Consider the following 23,740-nt stretch of genomic DNA (forward strand, 5'->3'; position numbering starts at 1 on the left):
AGCACGATTGATTAGATGAGCTACCATTGTTTACAATATAGCAGTTTTTAGAAGTTCTGTGACCAGTTAATATAACAGAACCCTTTTTGTTTATTATTTCACAACCTTGATTAGAAAATTTCATACTATGGTTGTTATCGAATATTTGAGATCTGCTTAACAGGTTGTGTTTTAGTCCCTCAACATATAAAATGTCTTTAAATAGAGGGAGGTTATAAAGTTGGACCGTACCTTTGCTAATAATCTTACGATTGCTGCCATCACCAAATGTGACTGACCCATCAGTCATATCTTTTAAATCGGTGAATAAAGCCTTGTCGCCTTTCATATACTCGGAGCATCCACTATCTAAGTACCACTTTGAATGGCTTGTTGCTTTGAAAGCAGTGTGGGCAACCAAGCAGGCAACTTTAGGAACCCATTTCAGAACTATTTTGGGTTTAGGAGTATATTTGGTCTCCTTCTGTCTGTTGTTGTAAGAATGACCTACTGAGTTAGATTTTAAGAGCTCCTTAAGTAAATCAACTATCTTTTCAGCTAATGGGTTTCGATTCTGATTTTTAAAGTTGACATAGCTGCTTTTAGGTTTTTGAAAGGCTTTTGTATTTTTAGAAAAACCTTGATAAGTACTTTTCCCTTTTGAGTTTAAGGTCTCTCCTTTCACAAACTTAGGAGGAGTATTCTTTTGTTTAGGAGGTATATTCTTATCATAGCCCAACCCGGATCGATCACCACATTTTCTTGATCCAGATAATAGTTTTTCTAACTTTGGATCACCTTGGGCATATCTCCATGTGTCTTTTAAACTCAGAAGAGAAGATACTTCATTTTTAAGTTTCTCATTTTCAGATTTCAGATTTTCAATCAGGGAGGTTTTGAATTCTAAATAGCATTTTGATTTTACAGAACAATCTGAAATTTGGGATTTTTCTAAAACAAGTGATTCAAAACATTCTTTGAGTTTTAAAAACTTTTCTTTTTGAAGTTTTAGTTTTATGACAATTTTACAACTTTCCTTGTATAGAGCATTATAAGCATCTTGAAGATCTTCTTCAATTTCACATTCACTGTTCAGATTTTCCTCACTAGTTGAATCATCATAATCTAAAAAAGTGAACTTAGCTAGTGTCATAAGGGCTTTAACTTCATTGCCCGACTCGGTTTCAGAATCTTCTGATTCAGAAGAGGCTTCAGTGCCAGAAGATTCATCCCAAGTAGCCAACATTCCTTCCTTTTTAGATTTGTCCTTTTTAAGACATTTGTTTGCTAAATGCCCATATTCTTGGCAATTGTAACATTGACTATCTTTCAAAGATTTTCAGGTTTCAGTTTTAGATTTAGATCTTCTCTTATCATTTGATTTTTGAAAATCTATCATTTTCTTGCTTTTGAAAATATTGTAAAACCTTTTCGCTAAAAGAGCCATATCATCTTCAGAATCTTCTAAATCTGAGTTTTATTGAGAAATACCTTTAGAAGATTTAAGAGCGATGGATTTACTTTTAGGAGCTTTAAAGTTTAACTCATAGGATTGTAAACAATCAACTAGTTCTTCTACCCTCATATTGTCCGTATCACAAAGTTCCTGGATTGCGGTTACTTTAGAGTTGAACCGTTCTGGAAGAGAGCGTAGTATCTTCCCACACTTTACTTTCTGGGATTTTATCGCCAAGACCCCACATTGAGTTTACAATGTCATTTAATCTTGTATAAAAGTCCACAAACATTTCATTTTCTTCCAAATGAATTTCTTCAAATTTGGTTGTGAGAAGTTGGACTTTAGATTTTTTTACAATTGTAGTACCCTCGTGTGTCATTTCTAATATATCCTAGGCTTGCTTTGCAGTATCACAGGATATGAATGTTTTGAACTCATCCGGTGATAATGCGCAAGTGATTGCATTTAGTGCTTTTGCATTGGCACTACTCTCATTTTTCTGAAGGCTGGTCCAAGAGAAATAAGGAGTTACTCTCATAGATTTTGAACCATCGATTCCAGTCACTTCAGTAGTAGGTGGGTTCCATTCAGTCATTGTGGCTTGCCACACGCTCTCATCCATTGATTTAAGGAAGTTCCTCATCCTGGCTTTCCAATAAGCATAGTTGGAGCCATCAAATGGTGGAGGCCTAGTGACTGATAGGCTATCAAAATTTGACATCTTTTATATAGCTTAGATCGTTAGCTCAGGAAATAAATCTAAATAAAAAGCAATAAGAGCAAGCTATTAGGCTTTGATACCACTTGAAACTGGCAAGCTATACGTCCTAGAGGGGGGGGGGGGGAGTGTGAATAGGACGATGCCAAATTATAATTATAACAGCGGAATAAAATAGATAGATAGCCAAATAAAATAAATCAATTCACAATGCTAAAATAAAATCAACCTCAATAAATAAGTATTGAGAGGTTGATATGAATTTAGTTCTAAGGACAACCTTACACCATAAAAACCAAGGGTTTATGGCAGGACAACCTTATTTTTAGAACGTCCTTTGTATCAAAAACTCAATGTGAAGAGAAATAAATAAATAGTATGGAATTGAAATAAATTACAGGAATTTAAATCTAAATTATTACAACATTCCACACACTTGCTTGAAATGTAAATTTTACAACATTCACATCCACACATACATCCCACAAACTTGAATGATAAAAGATAGAAATTTAAGCAAACATTCAAACTACAAGATAAAGAATTATAGTGGTTCGCCTGTGTGTACACCAACTGTTTAACAGCAGCCACACAGAATGCTACTCCACTCCTAATATCCTCACACAGGGGATATTAGCGTTCACTAACAAAATAATTTTCACAGGTTCACCTAAAACCTTCACAATTGTATCTTTTTAATTTGGGCTTACACAATCCAAAAACCCACACTTTCTGAGTTTTTTGTCTCTCCTCAGATAACCACACAATGAGATTTTTCTGGCGAATCTCAAATAAAAACCAAAAGAATAGAAATTTTACATAAACGTAAAATACCTGGATTTCTCCTTTTTGTAGTAGCCCTATAGAACCAATCGGAGTAGATGTTCGAATCAACATTCAATATCCAATACTCACTTTACAATGGTTCTAAGTTCTAATTGATTTTAAATTAAATCAAATGGGCGTAGCTCTATTTGATTTTGATTCCAAGAAGAAGGAATACAACAATTCCTCTTTTCAAATAAGATTGGAATATAGGAATAAAATCAAATAAGAAAAGCTAACAAAAAAAATATTAAATATGCACAGCGTAGCTTAAAATGAACAAACTTATCTCAGAGTGGAGGCTTGAATTTTCTTAAAATTAATCGATGAAAAACTCTAAAATTCGTGTTCAATTTATAGATGAAAAGATCACGTCTACGACTGGTCTTAGGAACCCTTCGACTGGTTGTAGAACCAATGACATTTTGAAAATTTTGAGCGCGATCTAAAAAACCGTTCTACGACTGGTCTTAGAGAGTCTACGATTAGTCGTGCACCACCTACGACCGGTCGTAGCTGACGCAGGACTAGTCGTAGATAACTAGGTTTGGTTGCTGGAGTTTGAGTCGTAGTTCTAGGACTGGTCGAAGGTCGAGTCGTGACCTCCCTACGACCGATTGAAGAGTCTCCAGGACTGGTCGTAAGAGTAACCAAAAAATTCTGAAAATCTTCAACAACTTAGGACTGGTCGTGGAATTTCTTGGACTGGTCGAACCAGTGCTAGGACTAGTCGAACAAAGTCTAGGACTAGTCTTAGAATAGACCAATTCATATAAATAGATTCATTTTGAATTATGTATACAAAATGACCTACCCTAAGGTCAATCTAAGGTCTATCATACCCGGGACATGAAGTATAAACATTGAACTTCATCCTTTCAGATGTAGGTTGACCTTTGAACCTTATGAAGGTTGAGATCTCTATCTTGATGTAGCTTGATCTTGAGATCTTCGAAAGCTTGTACTTCAACTTCATCTTGAGTTGTACTTGAGTCTTGAAATGTACTTTTCTTATCGATGTAGCTCTGAACATTGATGCTTAAAGTACATGACTTTACATTTCTTGAAGCAGAGCACCGTACATGTCTTGAACCATTGTGATGCAGTGTCTTGATCATATATATATCAACATACAAACACAAGACACAGATAGAGGTTTTGGCACAACAAAATTTGACAATCAAAGGAGCATGAGACCATAGCACTTACAATTCCTCTGCTTTCTGTTCCCGTACACACTCAGGAAAGTATTTCTCATTGAACTTCTCACAGAACATATCCCATGTCCATGCGGTATCTTCTTCAATTGTTCTAGCAATTGTCTCCCACCAGTGGTTGCCCTCTCCCCCTAACATGAAAACCACAAGTGTAACCTTCTGCTCCTCATGCCATCCTAAAATAGTGAATATCTTCTCTATTTGCTTTTTTCACTTTTCTACCTCCATAAAGTTCGACAAACCCTCTAAAGAAGGCGACTTTAATCTCTTAAATTTCTTTATTAAGCCCCTAATGCCATCCTGCACAACTTGGGCGGCTCCTCTATTATCGCGGCGAATGTGTTGTTCAAGAATGGCCGCTATGTCGCCTAAAGCACGGAAGACCCCATCAAGTGACTGGCCAGTTTCGGTGAACCCCATCGTTTCTGCCACAGGACTAGCTCTACCTCTATCTCTATCTCTACACTGACACCCGGACATATTTTAAATCTAACAATAAGGTTTAGATGTCACATAAGGCCCGATACTAAAATACAATACAACAAGTTAAGTTTTGATCGCAACTACTCTCACAAGGGATATATCCTAATTTTTTTAAAGTGACTAAGTTTTCAAGTAAAACCCTATGTCCTCAATGATTATAAACCTAAGTTTTGATACCAATCTATCACGCCCCGAAATCCGGCGCTTGGTTATATCTGACCCCGATTCCGTACCCGAAGGCATGACTTATGTTTTGTATGTTTACATTTCATAATCCACACGTATATTGAAAAAATGATCTCATTCATAAAATATAACAATCCAAAAATTGAATAATCAAACATGTATTTAAAGAAGAATAAAATGTCCATGTTCCTACTATTCAAGATTATCATCAAACACATGTCATCGTCATGCTATCATACTATACTTAATGTTCATTACACTTATTTAGAAAATGGTAAAGAAATAAAAATAAATAAAAGAAAATCTCTTTAAACTTCTCCATGAGATCTCGATCCTGAAATTTTAAAATCCCAATAGGGTAAGTTGCAAAACCTATGAGTAATCTCAACACAGGTTTTAAAATAACCTCATATAATATGAATAAAAATGTATTAAAAGATATAATATCTATTTAGATAAAACAACAAATGAGGAGATTTAATAAATAAAAAATTTCAATTTAAATTCAAAGAAAAATAAATGAATGAAATCAACATATGCTATACTCCATAATAACATTTGTGCTTTATTCTTTTTAACACTAGGGCTAGTTTACACCGGTTGGCCAACACCCGCGCCAATACAACACCTAGCCTGGCAATGGGAACATCTCGCATGACATGCTCACCCATCCAAAGGGCACTTGGTGAGGGACTCATTTGTACGTTAGCTGGTCAGACTACTACCCTACCAAACCTGTCAGTGAGAACCTTTTGCAATCCTGACATGCTCACCCACTCAAAGGGTACGGTAGAGGTTCAAAAAGGTACTAGTTAGGTTTCTGGGACTTTCGACCCAAGGGTCTTGATCGCCCCACCTATTTACGCTTTAGGAATTTTCAACCCAGAGGACTTGATCGCCCCACCTATTTTCTGGTGTTTCAAAAACTATTCTGGTCATGTATGATTTAAATATTACATGAAACAAATGTTTCTAAAAATATACAATGATCACTATTCTTTGGTAGAATCCATGATACATGTTGTCAATAATTTATCAAACTTAAAAAAAGTTTCTGGTGAATGTAAATTGTCCGTACATGATTAAATTTCTATAAAAAAAATGAATAAGCATGCAACGTAATTAATTAGATCTTAGAATCTGTAAAAATTTATATATAAACTCAAGATTCCTACACACACACACACACACACACACACACATATATATATATATATATATATAAATCTAAATAAATAAAAAATGAATTTTCAAGGTGTGATTAACAATAAAGCGATATAAAAGCCGAATTGAGGCACATTAAAATAACGACAACCAAAGTAAAAATAAAAATAAAATTTAAACACATTTTAGGAAGCATACTAAGCAATTACATCAAATTAAAAGAACATTTAGGATGGCAACAAAAATAATTAATTAAAAGTGCAAATGAATAAACAAATAAATAATTAATTAATTAACATTTTTATAATATCAAGTGAGAGAAACTCACTTTTTCTTAAAAAAAGTATTTCTTTTCTTTTCTTTTCTTTTCTTCCTCTCTCTTCCTTTTTCTCCCTCCTTTTCTTCCTTCCTTTTTCTCTCTCTTATTTGTCTCCCTCAATGTAAATAACCAACAACTCTACTTTTTATCTCTCTCTCTCTCTCTCTCTCTCTCTCTCTCTCTCTCTCTCTCCTCTATCTCTCCTCACTCTTCTCACGTCATAGCATACCCGACCTTCCTTTGCTTCCTTATTTATAAGGAACACAACAGCACGTGTGATATTTTAATGTTAGTAAGTTTTCTTTTAAATTTCAGTTTTTCTTTTTAAAGCTTTGTGTGTCACTTTTTTTTCTTCCATGTTTTGATTTACACCACATGCACTAATCTAGTGTAAGGTCGTGCACACATGTTCCATGCATTGCACACATGCCACGTGTGTGGTACATGTATGTGAGGTGTAGTTATCGTAGGTGTGCATAGTGTATGGTTGGTGATGCATTCCATGGTACATAAATAGATGATGTAGATGGATGGATGGATCAATGTATAATAGATGGACGGATGGATGTATGGATAGATGGATGGATAAATATACGGTTGGATGAGTTCATGTGTGATCGGGGAATGGACTTCGTGATGTATCTGTGGATTAGTGGTGAGATGGATGATCAGTTTAGATGGATGGACAGGTATTATAATGATTTCAGCATATGGACAGTTTGATGGTTGTATCGTTGGATGGATGGATAAATGTGTGGTTGGATTTATTAGTTAATGAACAGTTGGATCGGATATGTCCAAATCAATGGTTGAGATTGAACCAGTTGATCTTGTAGATCGACGGTCATATCGGACTAATTGGGTGCTTCGATCAATGGTTAAAATTTGATGGTCAAGATTTATTTGGGTTATTAGACCAGGCGTGCCAAAAAATTGTTCGCCGATGTTTTGATGATCCTTTCTTCAGCACGGGTGATGAGTGTGTGGACGTGCTAGAATTAGGATTACGTTTTCAATTCAAATTGAACAACAATGACCCCGAGCGCTAAAGTAGGCAGACATTGAGTATGATCAAGATTCGAGGAGATTGATTGCCTCTTCAGCCACTCACTCAAAGTGTAAATGGATCAGGTGATGGTCAGAGGGTGGGGTTCGTCCTTTGATGATGGGCTTCTTTTTGCCTTCCGAACGAAATGACTTTTTTAATGCATGAAGAGTGAAATAGAAAACAGAAATTAAAATCGATCACTATTGGCCACTAATGGGCACTTTAATTATAGCTATAGTTATCGACTAATGTGTTTACACTATGAATTAAGCTAAAGAAAGCAAATAGTAAATGCAGTAAGTAAATGATTACTCTAAGGAAAAGGGTTTACTTGATAAAAGCATCGACTACATTAAGGAATGTAAATTCGATCGGATAACTGAAGATAATTGAAGATAATTAATTTATTGATTTGTTTGGGTTGGTGTGAGACCCTTTCTAAACTTGCTTAGTTTTCTATTTATACTGAATCTTTGCTATTCCAAATGCTTCCCACGATCTTGTGGTTATCATAACTGTTTCCTCCATCTTTCTGCTTTTATATTGTTCCCACAATCTTATGTTCTCTAAATTCTTGACATCTGACAACATTCATACAAACTTGACAACTGGCTAACTGATTGCTTAGTTGCTTGAACTCGATCACACCATAAATAACTACTTAAAATGCGCACGACATCTGACGACATTCTTTCAAAGCTCGGTCATATATTCTTAAAATAATCTTACGACCGTTAAACACATGCACGTGTGATTCACACGAGTCTAACCCTAAATAATCGAAAACTGGACTCGGTCGAATAGGGTATAAACACCAGCACTTAGGGATTTCTTGGAATACATCAGAGAAAAGTACGATCTATGTACCATGATCGATCACCTTAAGGCTGAGAATCCCAAGTAGTTATAGCTAGTGATATTGTTGAGAACATATTGGCCAGCCACACACAAAACTGAAGAATTCAGATGATGAGTTTGAGGACATGAGTGTATAGATTGTTGCTCTGTAAGCACAATTGATGATACTGAAGAGAGATTTTGAAGAGAAGAATGCTAAATGCGAATGAAAGAGGAAAACGGTCAACGACCTGACCTCATCTACTAAGGCTCAAATAGAGGGCTATCGGTTCGGTTCAACAAGTACTCTTCAAACACAAAGTCATTTTGCGCAAGATGAGGGGTTAATTAGAGAAAACAGAGACTGCAATTCAACAGTTTTCTACATTTGAATTGTAGCTCTTCTTCCTTTTGTACTGTATTTGTTGATCAATGAAATCGGCCATCAATCCTTCTTTTGTTATCGGTCGCCTTACTTTACTCTTTCCTTCTTTTTATATTCTCTAAATAACTAATTGGTGACATGGCGCCTAAAGTACGAGGAGTCATGCATGGCCCTCCAAAATAATAGCCATGACGGTTGCACACTCTACTTTTTAGAAACATGAACTATCTTTACCCGCCATAATTTCATTGGACGTGGGTTCCGTAATTGCCTATTTAAATCACCTTGGATCCCGTTTTAAACTCACACTGAAATCAGGCAACCTCCGAAGATTCCTAACTTTACAATCATGGCCTTCAACCCAAGTTCCCCCTCCTTCCTTGATGGTGCAAAGAGGTCTCTGAAAGAGATCATTGACTGGGGTCTCATTGGCTTTATCCAATCCTCGTTGCTATTTGACACCAACTTCTTCCTTAGGGAGGCTTGGGACATCGCCTAATCGGACGTTATGCATGGAGAACTTCTGAAAGTACTGAAGAACCTGTACTTTTTTAAAAATTGCCACTTCCATTTCATCTTCGAGTCCGAGCAGCTTGCTGAACACCTATGACAACAAGCTACAACATGGGAGGATTCTTTGCTAGTAAATGAAGTTTACGAACTAGCATGGAATGACTGACTATGGTGGAACTAGATTCACTGGTTCAACCATACCTTACTCTGTGTTGTAGGCTATTCACAACCCCAAGTGTAGTGTCGCGATGTATTAATAATCTCGGTGAGACCGAGGTCGAATCCACAGGGACTGAACTTGTGTGTCCTCTAAAATTAAGTAGAACTCGAACTAGAAGAAGATGTGAATATAATTCTAAAGTAATTGAGAGAGTAATTGTGATTAAGGTAATTAAAACTTATAAATTTAAAGGTGGGAACTAGGGTTTCCAAGGATCCACTTGTAGCAATCAGGGTGATACCATGCTTGATTCAAGGACATAATTGGAATCAGAGTCCTATCTTATTCAGTTGGAAGAAGAGACAGTCAGATCTTAATATAAAATCTACATTGTCCTCATTGTAAAATCTACATTGTCCTCAATGTAAAAGAAATAAGCATGTAATGCAAAAGAGGCAATGGAAAGAAAAGGGAAGTGATGAAAAGATAATATATGAAGAAGGAATTTTGAGGCTTTTCCAATAATCTCAGTGTGAAGATGGGTTAACACAAGAATTAAACCAATGGAAAATAAACTATCTTAAACAAAAAAAAAGTAAATTATCCTAAACAGCGGAAAGCAAACTATCCTAAACACAACATATATGAAAGCAATAAACCTAAACATACCTCCGTTAGACTAGGAGGTTAATCCTAGTAAACAGGATCAATCAGAGGTATGAACATGTCTTCTAAATCAAATTTCTCAACAAATGGCTTTAATTGATGTCCATTCACTTTAAAAACATTGCCATTGTTTGGATTCTGAATCTCGATGGCCCCATGAAGATAGACATTAGTAACAGTGAAAAGACCGGTCCAACGAGATCGGAGTTTATCTGGAAAAAGATGTAATCGAGAATTGTACAAAGGGACTTTTTGACCAATGAAGAATGATTTCTAAAGGATGTTCCTGTCATGGAACACTTTCATCTTGTCCTTGTAAATTCTCGAGTTATCGTATGCGTCATTCCGGATCTCTTTAAGTTCATTCAACTGAAGTTTACATAGCGAGCCAGCATTGTCCAAAATAAGGTTTGGATTTTTAATAGCCTAGTAGACCCTATATTCCAACTCCACAAGCAAGTGGTAAGCTGTGAGACCTGACCTGAGTTCTCATGTGTGCATGTGTGTGTGTGAGTATGCATTTTGTTCATTTTGGTCCCGCGATCCTACCGGTTGAATTTCGACGACCCGCGGCCTTGAGATAGTGTTTGTAGTTACCCTTGAGTTTGGTCATGTAAACTTGACTCGAGTTGACCTGAGACCTATGTCATTACGTCCGCCTCGTCGCTGCGATTCCGACGCCATGTCCCGTGCATTAATCCAATATGTACATCTCAAGTTATGATGATTAATTGATATATGATTGTTTGTATTGCCTTTCTTATATGATGATTGCTATATGATGGTGGTGTTTTGTCTTAGATTGGTCAATTTTGAGAACGAAATTTCTTTGTTGGTGGAGAGGGTTGTGAGACCCGACCTGAGTTCGCATGTATGCATGTGTGTGTGAGTATGCATTTCGTTCATTTTGGTCCCACAGTCCTACCGGTCAAATTTCGGCGACCCGCGACCTTCAGATAGTATTTTCAGTTACCCTTGAGTTCGGTCATGTAAACTCGACTCGGGTTGACCCGAGACCTATGCCATTGCGTCCGCCTCGTCGCCGTCATTCTGACGCCGCATCCTGTGCGTTAATCCGATATGAATATCTCAAGTTATGATCATTGATCGATATGGGCCATTGATTGCATGATTGGTAGACCCTACCATGGGTTGCACGTTTTCCCATGCCATCATTTCATCTTAGATTGAGATTTCTAGAAACGCTATTACCCTAAGCCTTGTTAATATCACCATAGGCCACCATCATTGCCTAGGAGAGAGAGAGAGCTCATCATTACAAGTCTTAAAAGTCTCTCTCTCTCTTTCCCTCTCATTTCTCTCTCTCTCTCTCTCTCTCTCTCTCTCTCTTCTCTTCTTCCCTAGCAACTTCCCTTCCATCTTCCTCTCTTCTCCAGCCCCTTCTCCCTCAAATCCCCTCCCATCTAACCTTTAACAATCCATCTCACCCATTGAAACATGTCCCTTGGAGCATGAAGAGTAGATTGATGTAACTTTGGAATGGGATCCATTTAGGTGGGCGCTCTTCTTGGCTTCATCTCTCTTTCTTCTTCTTTCCTTTCTTCCCTTCCTTTTTCTACATACATGGGAGCATGTAGGGCCCACCAATCCATGGTGGAGACTCTATATGGTTCCTAGGATGAAGGCCAAGGGCCTAGATTCTTCATAATCCATTCCATGGTAGGCCATTTTCCATGGACCCACTATGATGATTTCCTCTTAATCCTTGCATCACATGGGCTACCTAGGCCTTTGCATACATGTAGGGAAGGGATGCCTACCATCCAGCAACTTATTTTGATGTATCTTGGCTTGCATGTAAGTGTATGATATAGAGATGGTATGGATTTGTGTGTGGATGGTCCATTAGTGGCAGGACCTCCCACCTATGGCCGATCTTGCTCCTTTCCCTTGTCTACTTCTGTATATTTTCTAATGATATGTGGCCCACCAAAGTAGGTCAGCAACATCACGGGCCCCCAGTAAGATGGGACGTCCAAGCCCACCTTAATTAGACGTCCAGGCCCAATCATGCATGCATGGTCTGGATGGCCTCTAAAATGGATTTTTATAGAGGCTTGAGAGCTCTGATGGGTCTGAAATTTTGTGAACCTATTAAGGTAAACCCCACATGAGGAAACAGGGCTATGGACCCCTTGATTTATTTGCATGGGCTGAAATATGGATAGCCTATGTTGCTGTCCAGATTTCAGGCCCAGTTGGAGCATGTATTTTGAGTTACTGTTTAGACCTATTTGCAGGCCTTTTATCTCAAATTTATTTTGGGGTTTTGTAGTGTGTGGACCCCACTTTGATGTGGTATGGGGCCCACACCCTACCTCCCATGATTGAGGCCCATGGGTTGGGCCAAAGATGGCTAACTGCCCATAAATTTCTAGACAGTTCAGCAATACAGTATGGAGGAAAATACTATATTCACCTGACTTTTTGGAAGAAGTGGGCTACTCCAGTGGACCCCACTTATTTAACATATGTAGGTCCACCTTTTCCCCAATTTTCCAAGGGTTTGGGTGGGTCCAGGTACACCCCATGTGGTCCCAAACATAGGGACAGATACAATTCCTGCAACAATCCACCAAGGACAGGTTGGAATTCTGAAATGTATTAAAATACTTTTAGGTGTCTAAAAATTATAAAAATTTACAAGGAGGTAGTACACTCATGTTAGGACCCACCTAAAAATTTTTGAGGCTAATGGACACCTGCACACACCATGGTGCTGGCTGGACCGGCCCATTACAATATGGTGTCTAGATCAGTCCGAGTTTTAGGACAGATTGATTTCTTTAAATAAATTAAAATATTTATATATGTCTAAAAATTTTAAAATTTTGTAGAAATGTGGTCGACCCATTATAGGACCCACTTACAAAATTTCAAGGCCAATGGACCCCTATGTACACCGTGGCGAGGGCCGGACTGGCCCACCACGTTGGGACATCCAGGTCAGTCCGATTTTCTGGACAGTCTGTTTCATTTAAATAAATTAAAACATTTCTAAGTGTCCAAAAAATTTGAAATTTTGTGGGGGTGTGGATCACCTATGGAAGTATTACTCTGTAAAATTTCAGACCTAAAAGACATTTGAGTTGCCCGTGGTACGGCTGGAAGTGGTCTGCTAGGTAGGGACGCCCAGGCTGGGGCGTCCAGCCTGCTTCGTGGGCCCACCTTGAGGTGTTGTATATCCCACCACCCATCCATGTGGGGTCCTTAGGGGATTGATCATCCTTCCCCCCTTTTTATTCAATTGGGGCCCATTGGGTGGATTTTTGGGCCAGACACCCCAAGCCCATAGGGCTGCCTACACATAGGACATCCCTGCCTTAGGCTACTGCTGGGCCTGCATTCCAACGGCCTGGCCCATTTGATATATCTATTGCATCTCCTCTCTCATCTGGTGGGGCCCACAGTGATTTGTGTGAGCCATCAAGAATTAATTATACTAAGAAATACTTCTATTGTTGAACTCCAACCAAACCGGAAATTTACGTGGGCTGGAATTTGGCATTGAGCCCAATAATTGTTGCCTATAGATGTTCTTTGGGGCAATATGGCCCACTAGATTTGAGGAGGATTTAAGTCAGTATCTTACCATTTTAATTTTATATTTTTTTTAGGCTTAATTAGTGTATGATTAAAGGCCCATCCCAAATGGGATTCTTCTTGGGCTAGTCTCTTAGTTAAGTATGGGCCTTATAGTCTTGGTTAGGCTGGAACTTTTGATAAGCCCATTGAACCCTTGGGTCCTATATTTATCATGTCATTGTGATGGGCCTTTTGGACCAAATACTCAAGTAGTTGGGCCCTTGTTTGCCCACTATAATAAATCCATACTTAGGCCGAGATGTGAGGCCCAACTTGTGTTAAAAATTTAAGGATTTCCCATATGTTGGGATAATGGGCTACCCATTAGGCTCACCACAATGAGTGAACCTTTGACCCTTATGGTTGGGCCCTAACCTTGCTTAAGGGCCCACCAGGTTACCTTTGTTTTTGGGCTTAGTGTAGATGTCCTCCTTAGTGGCCCTAAGGTAGGCCTATAAAGGCCCTTATAGGTGGTTAAAGGCCCACCTTGGGCTTAGCTAGGACCGTTCCTCCTTAGGATTTTGACTCTCTTAGTTTGTGGGTCATCCCAAAGTACTGGGCTCCCACTAGAGGACTTCTCGTCTTCTTAGAATACCTGTCTATGTGTCTAGATCTTGACCCTCCTTGGGACGGATGATTCCATATTACACAGGTAGCATACTTACATCGTTGCGACCCATATGCATCATCTGTATGAATTGATTGCATTGTATGGTGGTCATTGAGGGATGGAGTTTGTCCCCTTATGCACATTGAGTGCCTGAAACTTGTGCATGATCTGTGTGTGCGACTCATGCATTGACATCGCATTTCATGATGATACCGCCCTTGCTTCACCAGGGCCTTGCCTCCACAGAGACATTTGTGGATGGCCGCATGTGTGGACACTAAAAATATTATTTGAGCATACCGGGTGCATATGATGTCATGGGTGAGATTTCCAAAACTTCTATGGTACCAAGGATCTGCTCCAACGCCGTGACCGAGTGGAAACTATGAGCGCACGAGGGCCTTATACCGTTAGGCCGCGACTTCCACTGTTGTGTAGTCGATTGGATAAGGGTGTGGCCTTACCTTCCTAGTATGAGGAGGCATTGCTAGGCTGAGTCTGACCAGCTCGTAAATGGGTCCGCTACCTTCAGGCCTTGTTGGTGATTAGCTGTCCACAGGCGGGTAGTGAGGTCTCTTTCGCTTGTTTGACTGTGCGGGGTCTGTAGAGCGGCAGTCATTCGGAAGTGTAATGGACCCCGGTGATTTTCTTATGATTGGAAATATACTTGACATATGGTTTGGTTATAAGCACTCACATTACTTGCATCACATTAGCATTGGCTGTGCAAGCCCCTTCATGCATTGCCTTTGTAACGCCCTGAAATTCGGGGGTCGAGCATAACTCATCTCCCGAGTTTCAGAACATCACTTATGCAACATAATTAATGATGGATGTATGTTGTCTGTATGAGTATATAAACCATGGAATAGATTAAGCCAAACTGCAAACATAATTCAGGGATAAGTGAAGAACGTAAGCGGAAGACTTAAAGAAATATATGTGTACATGTGCAAATCCCTGAAATACATATACATACCAGGTCATACTTCCAAATGTTACTATCAAAATTACAAGTATCAAATGACAATATCTATTCCCAAAAAGAAATCCCAGAATCTCACGCATCAGAATAAGGCTCACAAGAACCCACCTGAAAACTGCATGAAAGAAAATGCAGCCTCATCATCCTCGAACTCCTGCTCTGCCTCAGGGGTTGCATCAATATCTGCATCTAAGACAGAGTCTGGTGGGTATTTAAACACCGTCCCAGAACGTGGGAGTGAGTGATCAACTCAGTGGAACAATAAAGCAAAGGTTAACATGTTATCAATTTAATCAAGCAGTAATGATAAAGTAGAACAATGAAACATGTCCTAAGTACTCTTGTTAGTGCAAGGATGTATGTAGAATAATGCGTGCCCTCGCGCGTACACCCTCAGCGTCTTCATCTTACGTTATGCATGACACCACCTCAAGTGCTCCACCTCTTCCAGGCACATGCAATGCGATGCATGCACATGATTACCAAGTTGTTATTAGTCCTTTTCATACAGCAGGATTGGGAAGCTAAGGTACCTTCCTCATATCAATCTCCAAACAGTGATCCATTCTAGGGTCGTTAGTCCTAGACAATCTCATACGATCATATGGTTTTAGGTCACTGCAAAGGTCTCGTCACCAATCAATGCACGCCTATCATACCTTCGTTACTACAATAAGGCTCGTCACCTCAATTTGGTATCTAGGTATGGTCGAGGTCACTACAAAGGGCTCGTCACCAATTAATGTAGGCCGATAGCACGAATATAGTGTCCCATACCACCATAATCGGCTCACGAGTTTGGTTGCTCACTGGTCACTACGGGGAGGCTTGTCACCCCAGCATAGGCCGACAGCTCGACCACGATGTCCCATACCACCATGTCCGGCTCATGAGTCTTAGCGTATCAAGGTACAACGGTCAACAGGATTTCATCGGTAAGTTTGGTACCCTAGATTCAAACAATAGCGTCCATACATGGTGAACATACATTGGACAATCGAGTTACTTGACGAACTCGACTAGCACGAGCGCACGTTGGGTTGAACGCATAGAGTGCACAAACACTCCGTGTGGCCAAACCACTGCCGACAACTCTATTACGACTCGGGTTTGTCAAATCGCGTCCTACGTGGCGAAAGCAACCTCAGCCACGAACTCAAGGCCGATTACCGATTTCCTAGACTATTCATAGTCCCGAACACATTCCATTTATAACAGATATTCATATTGGCAATTTAGAATAGTAATGGAACAACAACTCGAATCATGTGGTATGTAAGCATTTGAAGAATATCAACTTAATATGGATTTTCACATAAGTAATATTTGAAATTAAACAACAAGGAATATGACTTGCATGTGGTAAATCATACACATCAATAAGAGTGTTGAGAATTGCTTCTCAACGCCCACAATTAGGTTAACATATCACCCTTTAGACCATTTATACATTTCTACAAACACTTAGAATACATAGGTCAACATACATGACGTACATTGGAATACGCACATTTGGACAATTCCTTTTGCCAAGGAGTTGTCACACATACATCTTGCATAAATACACGACAAATAATCATGGCAAACACATGTTCATATTTTATACGTATACGATACTTCCTATATATACATAGAATACACAAATCGCAATATAACACATGCATATTAGGAACACAAAATAAACATAGTATTTGGCATGCGAAATCTCATCCATAACAAGAATAAACCATTCACTGGCATTGAAAGCCTTGAAAACCATAACCTATACGATTAAAGTCTGCACCTTAAACTAGAAATAGCACACCGACTGATTCAGACGATATGTCTTCGTTAACGGCGACTAGACAACCTAAGGCAAGAATAGAAATGAGATACAACAACACATAAACCATTCTAAGCTCTAAAATAGATTAAGGTTAGGTTAACTTATCCATGGATGAACTTAGAATCATCGAAATAACAATTCAAAAGTGATGGTTTAAGGATGTATAGCAACAGGAAAGAATCTAAGATGATTCACCAACTTCTCTCTCACTTTCTCTCTCTTTTCCTCTATCTCTCTTTGCTAGGGTTAGGAAATTCGTATGGAAAAGAGAATGAGGGTTTTAAGGTCTATATATAGGCCTAACATTGATGAAAATAACCCCAGGGCCAAGGTATACTTAGGTTATAACCAAAACAGGCCTCTCTCGATCTAACGGTGCAATTCTAGTGGGGCTTTTTCCACGTGCGGTCGGACATACACCTTCCCAGCAGGCTTAGGGCAGGTTTTATGTAGCTCAGTAGGATTCTCAGTCATCAAGAGGAGTCGCCGATGATTCACACGACCAGGCATTAAGACTATCTTATTAGATTAGTTATTAGTGAGATGGTGAGGCTACAAGGTATCCTAGTTTCGATCATCTCTGATCCAGGATCTGAGGTTTAGTAGGGGTCACCATAGTGTTGATGAGGCATCTTGGGAGCACGATGTTGAGATTAGAGAGCGCTATCCCCATCCATTTGTAAACTAATTGTGCCTTACCAAATATATGTTGATGCTTCCTCTTCCCTTGTTTGTTTTATAAATTTCGAGAACGAAATTTTTATTAGGAGAAGAGAGCTATAAGGCCCATATACTAGACTGTACCATTTCGTGGACTCCCGCGGTCCTCCCAGTCGAATATCGGCAGCCAGCGACGCCCTGATAGCATTTGCACGTGACCCTAAGTCGCACCCTGTCAACCTCTATTGGCTTGACTCGAAACTTGTATCCTAGCGACCACGCCATTGCCGCGGTTCCAACGCCGCATCTCATGCGCCGATGTGATACCCAAGCTAGGAGTTGTGGGCCCATGTTCATTTTGGAGAAATGCCGTGCATTACAAATTCTGAGAGAATCTTTACAACCATCACATCAATAAATCACCTCAAGTCAAGTACATATCCTATTACTCCCCTTACGACACCCATACCCTACCCATCTCTCTCCCATTCCCAAAGTCAACTCTCTCTCTCTCTCTCTCTCTCTCTCTCTCTCTCTCTCCACCGATCTCTTTCTTATAATGCCATCCCTCTCTCCCATACATCACTCCATCCCATCCCATTCTCCACCAAATCCCAAGCCTCCATGAGAGAAAAATTCTTAGGAGAGAAAACTAGGTTGGCCCACTTCCCTACCCTAAAAACTCTCATCTCCCCCATCCAAACTTCATCATCCACCATCAAAGGTTAAACATAGGAGCTAAGGAAGCCAAGAGACCAAGAAGGAGTGCAATAGGTGTATGATTTGTAGGTTAGATTTTATTTTTGGTGATGGACCAAGTGGGGCCCACCGATTGATGGTGTGAATCCTACTTGGGACCCCCTTTGATGTATGTTTTGTAACCTAGAGGGGCCCATAGTGGCAGGGTCCCTCCATCTCACCGATCTCTCTCTCTCTCTCTTTCCATGAATGATGGCCCACCATGATGTATGATCTACGCCGTCCGATTGCGGGACCCACCTTGTTGCCCGTCTGTTTGGACAGGTCTGGATGAAGGAAAAACACAAATATCAGTTTAATCCGAACTCCAGTGGGCCACCGCGTGGACCCACCTTGATGTGTGTGTGCTGGACACACCATGACATGTGTCCCACATCCACACGCCCATCCATTTTGTCCAGACCACGAGCCCACCTGATCCTGGCCGCCCAGGCATTAAACATCCAGCAATAGCTGCTGCTAGACCGTTTGAAGAGAAAACACAAGTATCAGCTTCATCCAAGCTGGTGGGTCCCACATGTGTGGACTCACCTGATGCCTGCATTTCATCCAGTCGTTCATCAACAGGGGTCCCACCTTGCACGTGTGTCTAGCACCTTCCAGGTTATTGGACGGTGGGATCCACCATTATATATGGGTTTTATCCTACCCATCCATCTATTTTTGGACGGTGGGCCACCACCTGTTGAAGACGATAGTAAGTTCTATGGATCTAACATAAGGCATTTGTTATATCTTAACCATCCATTCGCTGGACGTGGCCCCCACCATGGCAGCGTGTGGGGCCCACCTTGATCTAATGTAGTGCATCCACACCGTCCAATCCATGGACGGTGGATGCGGATTGGCTAGAGTACCTCTCTCCAGCTAGATAGCTGAGGTATTGACGTCAGCATGTGTTGTGGGTCCCATGACATCAGAAAATTCTGGTGGGGTCCACCTTGTATGCATGTGTTAATTAATCTAGACCATCCCTTGGACGAACGTCCAACCTCCTAGATGCTGGATCTCCCTTTTTAATATATATATATATATATATATATATGATATAATATAATATAACATATATTAAATATTATATCTGGTGGGCCCCACGTGGGACCCACCTATCATGGGAAGTGGATTGGCTGGACTTCCACACCAGCTATATAGCTGTGTGGTGACATCACCAAGTTTGTGGGACCCACTTGCATGTGGATTCCATCCACACCGTCCGTCCATCTGGACAAGACCCACCTGATGTGTAGATGAAATCCATGCCGTCCGTCCATTTGAATGGAGCTCACCGTGACATATGTGTACATCTGCACCGTCCAGACAGTTGGGACGGTGGGACCACAGGGTATATGTGTTATATCAACCATCCATCCAGCAACAATATAGTTGCTGGATTAACCGTCTATCAGGTGGACCACACTACAAAAATCAGTGGAGGCTTGAATGTCTATCGTTGAAACCTTTTTAGGGGCCATAGAAGCGTTGGATCGATATGAAATTTGTTCTTCCTCTTAATTCAGGTCCATGTGACCTTATGATCAGATTGGATGGAAATTGAACGTTATGGTGGGCCGGGTGAATTGTTAATAGTGAAAATCATTATCTCCACTTTTATTTGTGGTATGGTCCAGATGATGGCTCGATGTGATTAATTTTTTTGGGTAATGTTCTAAAATGATCTGTTAAATAGATGAATGGTATAGATGGTGTGGCCCATGTGATGTAGCCCACCTTGATGTATTTTGGGGCCCATTTGTGAGGCCCACCTTTATGTATTTTGTGGCCCATCCATGAGGCCCACTTTGATGTACTTGTGGGCCATCCATGAGGCCCACTTTGATGTATTTGTGGCCCATCTGTGAGGCCCACTTTGATGTATTTTGTGGCCCATCTGTGAGGCCCACTTTGATGTATTTTGTGGGCCATCCGTGAGGCCCACTTTGATGTATTTGTGGTCCATTTGTGAGGCTCACTTTGATGTATTTTTTGGCCCATCTATGAGGCCCACCTTGATGTATTTTTCGGCCCATCCGTGAGGCCCACTTTGATGTATTTGTCGCCCATCTGTGAGGCCCACTTTAATGTATTTTGTGGCCCATCCGTGAGGCCCATTTTGATGTACTTGTGGGCCATCCGTGAGGCCCACTTTAATGTATTTGTGGCCCATCTGTGAGGCCCACCTTGATGTATTTTGTGGCCCATCTGTGAGGCCCACCTTGATGTATTTTGTGGCCCATCCATGAGGCCCACTTTGATGCATTTGTGGCCCATCTGTGAGGCCCACCTTGATGCATTTTTGGCCCATTCGAGAGGTCCAATGTTATGTATGTGTGGCCCATTCGTTGAGGCCAATGTGACATATTTATGGCCCATCCGTTAAGGCCCACCTTGACGCAATTGCAGCCCATTTGATGAGGCCCAATGTGATGCATATTGGCCCATATGATGAAGCCCAATATGATGTATATGAGGTCCATGAATGAGGCCCGATATGATATATATGTGGCCCTTGAGTAAGGCCCATGTAAAATGACCCATGATAATATATATTAGGCCCTTGTGCGAGGCCATGGGCCCACTATACATTTGGCTCTATGTGGGGCACTCCTTGGGAGCAATGTTGGTTAAATGTCCACATTAATGGGCCTCCGTGCTATAGGAATTGATATATCCACGGCCGAGGGTCGATCTTCATATTATGGTTTAAATCTGCTATTCATCTACAGACCTCACCTTACATATAGGCCGATTTTGAGGCCAATTGTTAAGGCCAATTGTCGAGGCTGATTATCGATGCTGATTATTGAGACCGGTTATTGAGGCCGTTTGTCAAGGCCGATTGTCAAGGACTATTATCGAGGCTGATTATCGATGCCAATTATCGATATCGATTATGAGTATATGATAGCATAGCATTATGATACATACCCATATGCATCATCTGCATGCTTGTTATGAGATGTGATTGACCATTGCATATGCCATAAGGCAAGTTGTTTATGGGACTCCCTGATAGGCGAAGTTGTCCCACATGAGCGCACAGTACGTGCAGGATGATATATGATTGGACTGTATGACTTATGCATCTCGCATTTGTGTGACAGGATCTCTTGACGTCCTATCGATATTAGGGTTGTGGCCTCCACAGGATCATTGTGGATAGCCGGATGGGATACCGAAAATATTTAGTTCTAGCATATGGGCACTTTGGATGTCCGTGGGTGAAAGTCCCTAAACTCCCATGGTTAGGGGATGCTCCAACGTCTAGACCAAGTGGAGGACATGAGCGTCAAGTGCCAAATACCAGGAGGTCGTGCTTCTCACTGTGTTGTGGTTAGTTAGGAGGGGGTGTGGCCTTATTCACCTAAGTGAAAGGCTGTAAGCTAAGCTGAGTTTGACTAGCTCACAAATGGGTTCGTTATCGACAAGTCGGGCCGATATTAGCAAGTGGGTAGTGAGGTCTTTTTCACTCGCTGGGCTGCGCAGCTAGTAGGGGTGGTAGCTAGCATGGAGTGTACTAGACCTCGGTGATGATCCTAGAGATGTACGGTACTGATATGTGGACTTACTGAGCAGCACTTGCGTACTCAGCATTTGATTGACTCATTTATAAACTATCCACTCGGGCTAGTGGTGCGCAACTATTTGTTGTGTACCTTCACAATGGCCAAGATTTTTGTTGGAGTGCGCGACTAACCTAAGATTAGGAGTTTACCACATGGAGTCTAGCTATCCAAATTTAGGTATGGGACTGATTTGGATAGAAGTCCCTTGTGATGAACCCCATAGCCTGCGATACTACGTACTATCATCCCAAATTCACACTCTAGCTTGGTCATTTCATTCACACCGCATATTACATTACATCCATGGCATATGACATTTTAGGTTGCTATGTTTTTACAATTATATGGCCTAGATGAGGTTGACGGTATATGTGGACCCGTCAAGATTTGCATATTGTGTTGCATCCTTAGTATATGATATTTGGCTTACTATGACTCCGCATTGCATAGCTGATCTACATTGTTTCCTCAGTATATGATATTTGGCTTACTATGACTCTGCATTGCATAGCTGATCTACATTGTTTCTTCAGTATATGATATTTGGCTTACTATGACTTCGCATTGCATAACTGATCTACATTGTTTCCTTAGTATATGATATTGACTTATTATGCCTTGCATCGCATAACATGGATAAGGCTGATGGTAATTATGGACTTACCGGCATGTTTTCGCATTTCTCTGATATTGCAAACTTGACACTTACCTTGCGCACACACTTACACCACCCTCTAAGCTTTCTATAAGCTTATGCACAATAAATACGTGCAGGTGGCGCCAGGACGCAGCCGTAACTTAGTAGGAGCAGGAGCGTGCAATCGAGCTTTAAGAGTTACCATTATTATTATCATTGTATTTCCCTTTATGCGCATCGTACCTTAAAGTTTTTATCATAGTGGATTTTGTGATGGTGTTCTTGTGCTTATTGTTCGTGGGTTATGCTTATGGTTATACTTATTACGAATCAAATTGATGTTGAAAATCCTCTTTGTAAGATCCCAGGATCGGAACCTGGTATATGGATGCCAGGAGCCGAGAATGGGGTACTACGGAGGCTGTCAGTGCTAAATTCTGTGATCAAGAATTTTGTGAGCCCGATTTTCGAGTTTGGGGCGTGACACCTAGAGGCCCATGTGATGTAGGGCCCACCTAATGTATATGAGGCCCTTATGATGAGGCCCATTGGAATGTATTTGAGGCCCAGATATGAGGCCCATTGTGATGTATTTGAGGCCCAGATATGAGGCTCATGGGTTGTGGCCCGATGTGATGTACAAGAGGCCCATTATGATGTATGTGGCCCGTGTTTGAGGCCCAATGTGATGTATGTGTGGCCTATGTAATGAGGTCCATTGTGATGTATGTGTCGCCCATGTAATGAGGCCCATTGTAATGTATATGTGGCCCATGTTTGATGCCCATTGTGATGTATATGCGGCATGTGTATGAGGCCCAAGTGATGTATATGTGGCCCTTGTGTGAGGCCTAATGTGATGTATACGAGGCCCTTATATGAGGCTCAATTATGATAAGTGATTCCACCACAATGTATGTGTTATATTCACATCGTTCATCCATTTCTCTATGGCCGTGGGCCCCATTACCTTGAGAGGCCCACCCTGATTTGTGGATTATATGCCCACCATGGGGCTGCCTTATACAGGCCCACCATGTGTGATTGATGGGCACGTGCTGTCCATCCATTTCCGAGATAATTGGAGGGTCGAGAGCCCCGTAATGATTCCAATTCCGATCCTAAATGGATCGTAC

At 40.7% G+C, this 23,740-nt stretch overlaps 1 protein-coding gene across 1 annotated transcript in view; it reads left to right on the forward strand.

The window, feature by feature from the left end:
- LOC131234877 (uncharacterized) overlaps nucleotides 1-23,023 on the forward strand; it is a 57,415-nt gene extending 34,392 nt beyond the window's left edge. The window contains exon 3 of the transcript XR_009165818.1: nucleotides 22,742-23,023. The gene's annotated coding sequence lies outside the window, so the exon portion shown is untranslated. The remainder of the gene's footprint in view (nucleotides 1-22,741) is intronic.
- The last annotated feature ends 717 nt before the right edge of the window (nucleotides 23,024-23,740 follow it).

This window comes from Magnolia sinica, chromosome 19 (assembly GCF_029962835.1).
Source record: "Magnolia sinica isolate HGM2019 chromosome 19, MsV1, whole genome shotgun sequence".
NCBI classification, from domain to species: Eukaryota; Viridiplantae; Streptophyta; class Magnoliopsida; order Magnoliales; family Magnoliaceae; genus Magnolia; species Magnolia sinica.